This window comes from Alexandromys fortis, unplaced genomic scaffold, assembly GCF_014885135.2.
Source record: "Alexandromys fortis isolate MF-2015 unplaced genomic scaffold, M_Fortis_MF-2015_v1.1 scaffold_379, whole genome shotgun sequence".
Classification (NCBI taxonomy): domain Eukaryota; kingdom Metazoa; phylum Chordata; class Mammalia; order Rodentia; family Cricetidae; genus Alexandromys; species Alexandromys fortis.
The window spans coordinates 376,975-391,097 of NW_026068348.1; positions in this window are offsets into that span (position 1 = coordinate 376,975).

Here is a 14,123-nt window from a genome sequence, read left to right on the forward strand (position 1 = left end):
GTTTGTGAGATAAAATGTGCATGTCATCAGTGTTCTACAGCCTTCATATGACTTACCTAACTTCATTTTCTGCAATATTTTAAATGCAGCTTTATGTAGTTGGACAAGTTTAAGTCCTAGTTCAGAGCCAGGACATAGTCAGGTGATGGTGGCACACATCTTTAATCCCAGTCCTCAGGAGGCAGAGACAGGCAGATCGCTGTGAATTTTAGGCCAGCCTAGTCTACCAAGTGAGTTCCAGAACAGGCTCCAAAGTTACACAGGGAACCCTTTCTTGAAAAACAAAGCAAAACAAAGATAAGTCAATCTGAGTGACTAGAGGCCCATACATGCTTTTACTCTCAGTTGTTATATGCTCTCCTGCCTTTGTATTGTGTCAGAGATGCCCAGGTTTATTATAAGTATAGTCAAAAGTGATAATCACTCCCAATTGGGGTCAAACTGTCACCCAAACTTGCCCACAAAGTTTCAGCATTGGCAGCAAAAAGATTAACTTAGCCAAGCAATTCTGAGGCAACATGACGTGACTATCATACAATGTGATTGTCACACAAAATAAACAAAGGTCACTCTTTGTAAGGGATCCAGGTCCCTGCCATCAATCTCTATGTTATTCTGTAAACTACAAGCGATATATACAGTTAAAACTAAACCAATAATAATCATTTTGCTTTAATGTGAAATATAGCGACAAATACTCATTGTATTTGAGCTGTCTCCTTGTTAGCGTTACTTTTATAAGTAAACTTTTACTTTTTTAAGAAAAATGTTCAATATGCCAATAACTAGAATTTCCCCCAAAATAGAATATGAGCTGAGGTTTCTGTGTAAACGCTTTGAGTGTAGAACAGCAGGGCATGGCGAGGAAGGGGAGACATGAGACAAGGACGAACAGACAATGCACCAATGTGTGATCTCATGGACTCCCACAGAGGGTGCTTACCCACCTGTACCCCACCTGTAGGCCCATTTCATTTGCTGCATTTCCCCCACTGGCTAAGAATTGCCCCACATGTATTTTCCCAACCTCCTTCCAGGTTGATTTTGCCTAAATGTCAAATTCTATACATCTAAAGGGTCACACAAGTCTCAGGGACCCAAGAGAAAGCTATTTGTAGTTGGCCAGTGACAAGGGTAAGGACTGCATTGAAGCTGGTCAAAGCCTCCTCACTGGTCACCCAGGACTGGCTGGGTGAGATATAAACCAGAGGATCTGAAATGATATACAAGTACTGTCTTCTATGCCTTGGATATCCAGAGCCTGCCAACAGAAATGCTGCACTGTGTCACATAAAGGTGATGAATAGAACAGTTCATTTTTATGTACCAAAATTTTTGAGCTCTCCTACATACTTTAGACCTGAACTGTAAAGGTTTGTTCCTTTTCAATTAATGTTAATTAAATAATGCTACTGAGAATGGTTTTGATAAGCACCGTGGATCTGATGAAAAATGGATGTTTTATTAGTATTTTATCCTTATTGGCAAGGAAATTTCACTATCGTGCCATTGTACATGATTTTGAATAAGCAGCGTCTCATAATTATGAAATATAGAGTTGTAGAATCTCATTTAAATAATTCTACCTATTCTCTGAGGTTTTTAATCATATCTGTGGTCTTGTTCAAGACCAAAGATGGCAGGTTTACTTTTTGTGAAAGAAGACAATTTACTTATCAACAAAATCTTATTGTGTCATAATTACTAACATGTCTATTTTCTGGCAGTGTCTTGAAATATTTTGAAATAAAGAAATTGCTATAACTAAACTTTGTGCTTCATAATCCTTCTGCTTAGCCATTTGGTACAACTTCACAAGCATATTGTGTTATTAATATCCACCACTTACTGAGTTCTCAGAATGAATGCTAGTCAGTGTCATTAATAAATATCTTTTAAATGCCATTTAATACTCATGGTATTAGTATTTTTATCCCTATTTCCAAGATAAGAAAACTGAGGACACATATCAGTAATCATTAGAGCCAGGATTCAAACAAGCGTGATTTCAGCATTAAGGCTATAGTTCAGCAATTTGTTGTTGTTCAGTAATGACCAGGGAGATCCTGTAATTCTTGGTTATCTTGAGTCCTACAGAAATGTATCCTTTAATACATCTACATAGCTTAGTGTCTTCTGTCACTGCTCCCTCATTCTGGAAATTTAAAGTCATGGACATCCTGTTGAATTTGATTGTCAAATAATAGCTTTTCTCCCCCAGCTATAGTCAAAGCAAATGCCTCAGCTCTGTTTTGAAACATGAGCAGCTCATCCCAGGCAGCACATTCATCCCCAGGCAAGTGCTAAGCTAGAATACTATTGTAGCCCTCTCTCTAGTCATTAGATTTTCATCACCCTCACAGATCTTCATTCTCTCCCTTTGTTTTGGCTCTTGTTATAGAGCCCAGGCTGGCTTTGAACTTCTCAAACTTGGGATCTTCCTGCCTCCACCTCCCAACTTCTGGGATCACAAACCTGTGCTGTCACATCTGGTTCTCATTTTATGAACTTCTAATGGAATTTCTAAACATGATATTTTTAATTATGATAACAATTTGAAAGGCAGATGCCATTTGGGCCTTTTTCACAGAAATAGTCCACATGGCCTCCCTAATCCCTTTAAAGTGCACATCAACTTCATTCATATTTTCAAACGCCAAATGGAACAATATTCATTAGTACTAAATTCATTAAGTTTTAAAAACTTGTCCCAGTAGGTTCGTGGATACTTAATGTAATAAGTAACCTTAATTTCTTATCCAGCAGAAATGACTCAACCCAGGTAAAATGAAGCCGAGGCAATATTTGTAGACCGTGTGTGACTCAATTCAGAAGCAACCACATTAGCTCTGCCCCAGTCTCAGCAAATGTTTCTCTATAATTGGGAAAGCTTGACCAAATTAGCCTGTATGTCATGAACTAGGACTACTGAAATGGCCTGGGTTTAATTAATTGACAAGGAGAATATCTGTCTCTTCACATCCTGGTTCTTGTCAGAGCAATGTGTGTTCAAATGGTTCAGCACACCAAGACAGAGGTCAAATATTTTAGCATGTTTTGCTTCAAGTCTTGAATTGACACATGATACAATGTAGTGGTTAGAAGGAAGAAAGAATGTTGCAGTATGAAGAGTGTCCACAGCAATAATTAGCTAACTGTGTAACAACGGATTTTTTTTTTTTTTTTCCTGACCGGGAAGCTTTTCTGTGAAATGGTTGGAAGCACTTGCTTTGGGCAGATTGTTAGCAGGCCTTCTGTAACTGAGAAATGGGTGTGTAGTCGGGAGAGCTGAAGAACATACATGCTACACATGGCAATCAAGAGTCATTGTGACAGGGGGAAAATGCTTTAGGAGATACTCATGGGTCTCTCTCAAATCTTTATGTGAACATTGGTCATGGGACACGATGGTACTGCGTGTCAAGGCTGGCTAACTCTAGCAAAGGATTCTGTTCTATCAATTTCACAACAGAATTGAAATTTTCTTCCTATTACTTCATTCTCAGGTTAGGTGATCAGTAGGAAGCTCCTACACAGAGTCTCTGGGAAATCAAGACTCCTCCTATGATGTGTTCTGACATCCGCTACCCATAAAAGACTTTCCCTGGGTCCTATGCTTCTGGCTGAAAGACAGGGGAAGACAGAATAAAACAGCATTCATCTGAGCACTGACATACTCTGACTCTTCTCACATCTTACTGGCAAGAGCTAGTTTTGTGGTTCCGCTTAGATGCAACAAGAAAGGGGAACAAATGGGTATGCATAGGAAAGACATTCTACAAGAGGGAGGGTGGGGATGTCTCATTTGATGACTGATACTTATAAAATGCTATTATTTTATTTGTTGGCTAATATGCCAGAGTTTTATTTTATTGGTTTGTTTTGACTTTTGCCTGTCTACCAAAAAGAATGTCCTTGCTTTTCACCATTATATTCTCAGGATCTAGCAGGGTACCTAGGACTTCATAGGCATTCAATTAAAGAATGGTTAAACGAGAGAATATCGCTGCTGTGGTAACAAAGATAAAGGAATAGCTCTGACAGTTTCTTGATCAGAAAAAGCTCTATCTAATGAACCACAGTTTTTCAGTGCGTAAGGGGAACATCACCATAATAGACATACATATTGGTGATAATATATTTTAGAAATATTCCTTCTCAGAAAAAGAATGTCCAAAAAAAGTCACAATGATTCTGTTTGATGGGCTCTGGAATGGTTCACTAAAAATGTGATATTTGAGCTAATGGAAAGATGGCATTGTCGGATTAAAAAAAAAAAACAGCTAAGAAAAGACATCTTGGACCTGAAGAATAACATGCACAAAAGACAGTAGTGCTTCCTCCCTTTGGGAACAGAGAATAATTTGGAACAGTTAGAGTGAAGAGTGCTTGAGGGAACAAGAGATGAGTCTGGGAAGGTAAGCCCTAGCCATGGTGTGTCACTGACAAGTTCTAAGCAAAGAACTGACACTGTCAGATTTGCGTTTTACAAAGTTTATTCTGGCAGCAGTTGGAAGGGTATTAACAAAGAGGGTCTGGACTGCAGTCAAGGAAAGCAGCTGGGATGCTATAGGAAATGTGAATGGAAGGCTCAGCGATTGTTAAGTGCCAGCTCCACAAAATACGTTAAATTGTCTCTTCGTTATTCCCAGGGCACAGTATGGAAGCCCTAATGCAACCTTCTTTCCAAAGGATAATTGGCAAACATTTAAAGAATAAGGAAAAAACCATCAATCGTTTGAACTGTTTTGTTGTAAACTATTTTTCATGCTATCACATTTAGTGGGAACCACCCCAAGGAAAATAGAATTATTTATTTATATAGCTCAGCACTCCTTAAACCTTCTTCCCTTTCACCTGAGAGATGTTTCCGTGGCCTCAGATATATATATAATAGGTATACAAATCAAACATTAGCACATGAGAAACCATACAAAAGTTTATTTTATAAACAATCCCTTATTATACACAATGCTTTTACCATTTATTGAATGTGACAACCCAATTTTGCATACTCAGATGAGTATGTTCATTTATTTTTCTGTAAAGAGTTAAATCTTGACTGAGTGTTTCATACTGCTGGACAGAGAGTACCTTCAACAGGTTCAGGTTGACTGCCATTTTGTTTTGTAATCATCAATGCTGAGAATGCCATGTCGCAGAAATATGTAGTAAAAAATAGCAGAAATATGTTTAGCGCTATTCCAGAAATTGTTGGAGATTCTGCCCTAATCCTAAGCCAAAATATATTTCATCATGGCTAATGAAACTCAAGTAAGACACTCAAATAGCAATTTGTAAAATAAAACATTCTAATGCAATACAGTGCAAAGATGTACTAATTTGATACCCACACCGAGAAATGATAGCAGGCAATCATTACAAGTGTCTGTTTTCTCATACTAAATCATTATACTTCCAAAAGAGTAGAAAGCTTTGCATGTAGAGTAAAATCATGTGATTTAGAACACACAATAGCCTAGCAGCAGCTGAAATGTTCCAGGATTCATTGGTGTTGCATGGCATGTGCAATAGCTTGAATGTAGCTGGCACCCATAAGCTTATGGAGAGGGGCACTACTAGGAGGTGTGGCTTTCTTGGATTGGATATGGCCTTGTTGGAGGAAGTATGTTGCCATAGGAGTAGGCTTTGTGGTTTCTTTGGCTCCATCTTCCCTCAGTGTGACCATCAATCAACTTCTCCTTGCCTGAGTCAAGGAGTAGGTAGAACTCTTAGCTCCAGCACCACATCTGCCTGCACTCCTCCACGCTCCCTGCCATGATGTAATGGACTGAACCTCTGAAACCATAAGTGCGTCCCTGCAATTAAATGTTCTTATTTATAAGTGTTGCCATGGTCATGGTCTCTTCACAGCAATAGAGAGCTAACAAAGATAATATGGTAACATGCAACCAAGGATATGGTGGAGTTGCTTATATGGGCAATGCCCGAAGTACATCAGATTCCCTATACCTTTTTTGTTCCTTCTTGAGAAAAGTTTTGTGTAGCCCAGTCTGTCCTCCAACTCACCATGTTAACAGACTGTGCAAATTCACTCTGTAACTAAGGATAACCTTGAACTTCTGTTCTTCCTGCCTCCACCTCTCAGGTTCTGGGGTTATATGCATATGTCACCCAAGCCTAGTTTATCATTTATAGTATGTTGGGGCTAGAACCCAAGGCCTGATGCATGCTAGGCCAGAACTCTCTCAGTTCCCAGGCCTGAGTTCATTACACTTTTGGTTTTTTAGTTAAATTTTGGTTTTTGGACATTCAGAACACTTTCATAGTTAACATATCTCTGTGACTTCTACACTCACTTATGCTACTTTGTATGGGGTTGAACCTGCAGTTTAAGAAGCTATGAATAGATCATTTCTTTGTGATTTTTTTGTTGAAATTCAGTTTTCCTTGCCCTTTTTAACAAAGGACATTCCATGTCCATCATCTTTTAAACTGCTGTGCATGCAGAGATGGGGCTCTTTGCCCTCTCTGTGGCCTTGCCTCAACCTTTTTTTTCTGTAAAAATAGACATTTGTTAACTGTGTCTCAATGTTGTCTTTGTAGATGTGAAACACTCCTAAATTTCCTTTTGCTCTGAGTGATGTTGGCATGGAGTGTTGAAATAGGAGCGGCTGGGCTGCGTCCCCGGCACCCGGCCGCCCGCATGGCTAGCTTATGCTCAGAAATAATTACACGGAAACTGTATTCTTTCAAACACTGCCTGGCCCGGCTAGTTCCAGTTTCTTATTGGCTAGCTCTTATATATTAATCTAACCCATTTCTAATATTCTATGTAGCCCACGAGCTGGCTTACCAGGGAGGATCTTAACCTGCGTCTGTCTGGAGCGGGAGAAATGAAAACCTTGCGACGACTCCACTGCACTGAATGCATTGGGAGTTTATCTTCTACTGTCTACACAAATCTGAAAAGAACGCAAGATTTCCAGTCAGCTCTGGACTAAGGCTTAGCTTTGCCGCTTATTACCGGTATGACCTTGGGCAGGTCACTTTACCACTGCTTAGTGGAAGGGATGAAAAACATAAAAGAAGCTAATGTTGGGACATTGCTTCAGGGCTCAATTAATAGGAATTGTAGTTCCCTCTCCAGAGCCCTCGTTGGCCCCCAGCCCTCGAAATAACCCACATTGCCCCTTTCATCTTCCTATCAGCATTGCTCTTTAACTTGCACTCATGTATGATGATTCAAGGATCACCCCCCCCCCCATCATCTTCTTTAGTTTGGTTGATTCAATAGTATTTTTTATCTTAGTTTTGTTTACAGAGACACAATACACAATATGGCTCAGCACAGCCTCCGACTCACAAGCTTCTTGCCTAATACTTCTGAGTACTGACATTTTAAGTGTGCATCACCTTGCCTATCTTCCTTTACATATGTGTTTGCCTTTTCTTATGTGTGGGTTTATGACCACTAGTGCAGGTGCCTAAAGAGGCCAGAAGATGAAGCTGAAGTCACAGGTGGCTATGAGCTACCTGAAATGAATGCCGGGACCAAAACTCAGGTCTTCTGGAAGTGCACTATGAGCTCTTAGTGCTGAGCCATCTACCCAGCCCCTCATATATCTTTTTATGGAAAACATTTTACACAATATTCTGTGACATGACATCATAATCTGGTCAGTTCTCCCAGTTGGCTATTCTCCTCTTAGCTCTCTCTTCATTTCTGTCTCTCGTTAGTGTGTGTCTGTGTGTGTGCGTGTGTGTGTGCTACATGTGCACATATGTGGATGGAAGCTAGTTGCAAACTTCAGGTGTTATTCCTCTGGAGCAGGCCAGTGAGTGTTTTTGAGTAGCCCATCAGCCTGGGGCTCACTGATTAAGCTAGGTTGGCCAACTAGCTAGCTAGCAAGCTCTGAATCTGTTTCTTCTTCCCCTGAACTAGGATTGCAAGCAAGTGTCACTTTGTGTGTGTGTGTGTCGGGGGGGGGGGGGGGGGGGGGGGGGGGGGGGGGGGGGGGGGAGGCGTCTGTCTGTTTTCCCATGGGTTCTGAGGATTGAGCTCATGTCCTTTCAAGATGAGCCTTTACTAACTGAGCTATATTATCTCCCCACCCATCTCATAGCATTTTCTGCCTTTTCTTATCTCTTGAAAGTTTTTAAACCAAGTCTGGTGACATGTACCTGTAATCTCAACGCTTGGAAGCAGAAAGATCAAGCATTCACTCAGCTCTGGACACTGGTCATGGCTCTCCTGGGTTCTAGACTCTCAAGAAACAAAGAGGCTACATCCTTATCAATAATAAGATTAGTTATAAAAGTAAATCCTTAAGAATAATTTCTCCATTGGTCCCTTGCAAATATGCTTTGTCTTATAAGCTTCCCCAATTAAGTAATCCTACCATGATGTGGTTTGTGATAACTTTTTGTTATTTTTTAAAATATATTTTGCTTCATTATCTGAAAGCCTGGACCCCTGGTTTTCTCCCATCCATGAGAAAATTTCAAGGAAATCATGATTTTCAAGTGTTTCCAGTTCACTACCCACAACTTAACTTTCTTTTTAGTGGGTGTTAATACTTTGGGTTCAATCTGCTTGCCCTGAACTTTTATGGAGGTTTCAACATTTTAAAGCTGTTTTCCAACTCCCACATACCTAGCTATTCTTGGCCCATAATCATTTCATTTGGGGTCTGGCTCTGTTAATTTTTAGTTAACCTTTAAGTAGCACTACAAACATCTTTTCTTATTCTTCCTACTCAATTGCTGCTTTGGTACTATGCACTGTGTGTGTGTGTGTGTGTGTGTGTGTGTGTGTGTGTGTGTGTGTGAAAGGCTCTTGTTTATTTTAAGTAACTTTTATTTTATTTCTTTATTCTACACATAGAACAGGCACCATTACACTCTGCATTTCTTCCTATATACATTAAATGTAATTTAGGATATTAGTTTTGAAGTAATTTAGAAACTGGAGATCATTTCAGTGATTGCAGCTTTCCCATCCTTTGATAATGTGGTTGACAAGTACTTCACAAATACGAGCCTTGATGCCAGCCTTCAACAAAGACCCATTTCCAAAACCAGTGAATTATGCTCAGAGAAAAAAACACAATCTTTTTTATTTTATTGAAATTCCTGTCATAATGCCTTTAGCAATTTTGTATTCAGTTCAACAACCCCAAATCAAAAATCCCAACAGATATTTCTGAGTGCCTACTGTTTACTTCTATCATGATGCATAGGCTCCATCTAATTTCCACAGTATATTTTAATATTAATGAAGAAGATAGAGGGAAATCTGAGATTTACTTTTCTCATTGAGTAAAAACAAAGGCTGCTAGAAGTCTTTAAGTCTTCAAACAACTCCGGGGGAAATATTGATGTTAATCTCACATATATCTTTCAACTCAACAGAAAAAAAAGTCAACATCTGGAACAGGAGACAGAGAAAAATAAGAAAAGACCTTTGAGTTACTTAGGTAATAACCAAAGGCTGTTAAATGTACTGGTGTTCCCTGACCAACCTTCCTGGTTAACCTGTGTCATCAAAATATATGCAGATATTTGGGTTCTATTTCCTGCATCACTGGATGATCCATGAGTTTTCCATTCCAGTCTGGCCATAGGAAATAATTCAGGCATTCAAAGAAATACATACTTTCTACTCACAGACTGCTGTGGTTTAATATGATTTGTCTCCACTAAATTCATGTTCAGGCTTCAACCCTGATTTAACTGTGTCAAGTCATTAAGAGATATTTAGGCAATACAAGTTCAATCCTCATGTATGGATTAATGTAGTTCTTGCAAGAGTGGGGTTAGTTACCAGAAGAGTGGACTGTTATAGTACAAATTTGGTTTCTTTGGTTCTTTCAAGTACTCTCTTGCCCTTTCCCCTTAAGGTCCTCTGGTGACAGAGGCTAAGAAAATGTTGGGGAGCCATGAGATAAAATAAATCACTTTTTAAAATATATTCTTAAATGAAATAGAATTACATCACTTTTTTCCTCCTTCTAGCTCCCTCCCAGGTATACCTCTTCAATTCCTCCCATTTCTCTCAAATTGATAGCCTCTTTATCTTTGAGTTTTATTGTTACATACATATACATCTATATGTACACACACACATATATACATATACATATATATGTATATATATACACACACATGTTTAGTCCATATTTTTGTATATATTGTTTCAAAGCTGGCCCCTTTACATTAGACAACAATTAAAGGTCTCACCATTTTGAGAGACTAATTGTCCTCCCAGCATTCATTAGTGTCCTGTAGTTCTTTGTTTAGGAGTGGGATCACATGAAATTTTATCCCTCCCACTTTAGCATATCCATTGATACTGACATTGTTCTGGTTTTATATATGCAGTTGTTTCTAGGATAGACTGTTTTACAGCACACATCCTGGTTGTATTAATTTTCTATTGCTATAATAAAACACTATGACCAATTATAGAAGAAAGGTTTTATTTTGGGATTACAATTCCAGAGAGATAGGAGTCCATTGCCATCGTGGAGGGGAACATAGCAGCAGGCAGGCAGCAATGTGCTGAAGCAGCAGATGAGAGCTCATATATTGGTCTTCAAGTAGGAGGCAGAGAAAATGATGGGAATGGTGGGGAGGTATACATCTCCCACCAAGGGCACACCTCCTCATATTTCCCAAATGGTTCCATCAATGGGACCAAGTATTTAAACATGTAAGGCTATGGGAGGCATTCACATTAAAACCACCACACAGGTATTGTGATGTTCCCTGAGCCACAGATGCAGGAGCTATGTGATACAGATATATATGCTGGGGCTGAGCTTTCCAAAATCCAATGATCTCTTCGTTGTGTTTAGGTTGTGGTTTTCTGTGATGGTCTCCATTTGCTGTAAAGAGAGGTTTCTTTGATGAGGGGCTGTACCTACACTCAACCTGACTTATATGGTTACTATATGTTGTATATTCACATCTGGGATTTGTCCCTAGAAACTACAGATGAGAAAAAAAAAAACATGTGTCATTTATTTTTTTTTGTTCTGAGTTACCAAGTTCAATATATGGTATCTTTTCTAGTTCTACCAATTTGATGACATAAGTTACAAAATAATCCCACACTATTTCAGAACTACATATAATAAAAGGTTATTTACTTAGGGGTAGACTCTCAAATCACAGTCCTAGATCACACTCCTCTGCACAAACAGGAAACAGGAACTGAATCTAGCAGCTGGAAGCGAGAGCTGGAAGCAAGAGAGCAAGTGCACACTTTACAGTTTCATGTATAGTATAAGAGACAAAGTCCAAGTGGGCTGGTATCTTAAAGGCTATTGGCTGAAGGAACTTCCACAACACCAACTGACCTGCAAATGTCATAATTTCATTTTTTTACAGCTTAATAGTATTCCATTCTGTACTACATTTTTGTTATCTGTCACTCAAAGAACATTTAGGTTGTTTCAATTTCCTGGCTATTGTGAATAAGGCAGCAATAAACTTTGGTAAGTAAGTATCTGTGGAGTGAAACCTCTTTTCTTTGTAAGCTGTGCAGCCTCCAATGTTCTGTTATAGAAAAAGAGAATGGATAATAACACTACCATTTTCAGGTCTACATAACCTATCACTCCTTTATCCCATCTACACACATTGACTTACTTTTAAAAATCATTTATTTGTTTATATTTCATGTGTATAGGTGCTTTCCTGCATGCATGTCTATATACCATGTACAGTTAGTGTCGGCAGAGGTGAGAAGAGGAGGTAGAATCCCCTGGAACTAGAGGTATGGACAGATGCCTTAACCATTAAGCCATGTCTCCAGTCCCTACATGGGCTCATTAAAATTATTTATTTCATTTTTAGTTACATATATGTGTATGGGTATATGCATATGGGTATGTGCACTTGTAAGTGCAAGTGCCCACAGAGTTCAGAAGAGAGTATTAGATCTCCTGGAGCTATAATTGGTTATGAACTGCGCAATGTGGGTACTGGGAACCGAATTAAAACCTGAGTCCTTTGTAATGGCATAACATACCCTTAACCTCCGAGTCATCTCTCCAGCGCACATTGGCTGACTTAAGACAAAATTGCAAGGATAGCTTCCAGCCATATTGGAAGGACACTTTCTTTTTCAGTCAGACAAGGAAGGAAAAGTTCCCTTTGTGAAAGGCATCTTGAGAAGGACACTGGAGTGGAAAGTCCAAAGGGATAGAATAAGCAATATTTACCATAGGTTCTTTGGCCTGGGTTTGATGTTCCTACAGAGAGAAGAGCTTAAGGTAGAAGTTGAAGACCAATGAAATCCCTCACAGATAATTTTTTTTAACTTTTTATGTGTAAAGGTATTTTGACTTCATGCATGTCTGTATCCCATGTGCATGCCTGTTACCCATGGAAGTCAGAAGAAAGTTTCATTCTTCTTGGAATGAAGTTACAGATGGTTGTTATCTGCCTTGTAGGTGCTGGGAATCAAAGCTGGGTCCTCCAGAAAAACAGTAAGTGTTCTTCACCCCTGGACCATCTGTCCAGTTCCCCTCAGGGATATTTTAAAGAAAGCAGGTACAAACAAATGGGAATATAAAGGGAAGAATGTAGCAAGCAACACTCAGGAGTAACTGACAACTCTATTTGTGGACACATGTGAAGTATTAGTCTGAGGACTCTCAAAATTACTGGAGAATACTTAAAGGTTGTGAAGTTGAGATCCTTATACACAGTTGGAAGCTGGCAACTCAGTAAAAATCGGAAGCTGGGCAGTAGTGGCACATACCTTTAATTCTACCACTCCGGGGGCAAAGGCAGGTGAATCTCTGTGAGTTCAAGGCCAGCCTAGTCTACAGACTGAGTTCCAGGACAGACTCCAATGTTACACAGTCTCAAAAAACAAACAAAAAATAGGCATTGGGTTACTGCTGATAATACTTTCCCCCATACTACCATACAAAGCACTGGATGTCATCAAGAGCTACAACTCAACCTTGAGACACTTCATGCTCAGAAAGAATTTAGGCCCCAGGAGTGGAAAAAGAAAGTTAACTCTAGTCATTCCTTGCAGAACACAGAACACACTCTTTCCTCACCATTCATATATGTACACGTCACCATTCTTGTTTACTTTAAAAGCAGTTCCATGGAAAATCCAAGGTCCTCCCCACTCCATCCAGGTCTAGGAAGGTGAACATCCAAACTGGTTAGGCTCCCACAAAGCCAGAACATGAAGTAGGATCAAAACCCCGTGCCATTGTCCTTGGCTTCTCATCAGCCCTCATTGTTCGCCATGATGAGAGAGTCCGGTTTTATCCCATGCTTTTTCAGTCACAGACCAGCTGGCCTTGGTGAGCTCCCAATAGATCAGCCCCACTGACTCAGTGGGTGGGTGCACCCCTCGTGGTCCTGACTTCCTTGCTCGTGTTCTCCTTCTTTCTGCTCCTCATTGGGACCTTGGGAGCTCAGTCTGGATTTTCCATGGGGCAGGGAACCCTGACTGCTCTTCGGACTGGAGAGGGAGAAGGAGAAAAGTGGGGGGAGGGGGAAAGGGGCGGGAGGAGGGGGAGGGAAATGGGAGGCTGGAAGGAGGCGGAAATTTTTTAAATTTTTTTTCTTCTTTTCAATAAAAAAATAAAATATTTTTGTAGAAACAAAAAAGCAGTTCCAAAAGGATACATTATCACAAACCCCATTCTCTTAATTGTCCTTGTACTCCTATCCCTCTCCATCCAGTAACAAAGTGCACTAATTCTGAGTAAAGATTTGGTTTCTGCTGAAGAGTTAAACTTTTTCTTGTGGTCCCTTGTTATCTAAAAGAAAGAGGCCTCTTTAATCACCCAGCTTCTCAGTTTGTTCTCAGAGCCCTCCGAAGTATCTTTTTATCCCTCACACTTACTGATCCCCTTTGCATTTCTGTGCACCTCCATCTTTCTCCACTTCACCAGCCTATCCAGTAGCCAGCAAGCTAACTACAATAAGAGCCAAAGCCACAAGTTTAATCACCCCAGGGCACTTATCACAGAATAAAAAATAATCTCTCAGCCAAAAATTTGACCTTGAGACTTCAGGAAAAGTGCTGAAAAGTTGGGACAGCAGTACCGCTTTATCTACAGTTTTGTTTTCTGCAGTTTCCCTCTAATGCACTAGGATCTGAAAGTATTAGATTCATACTT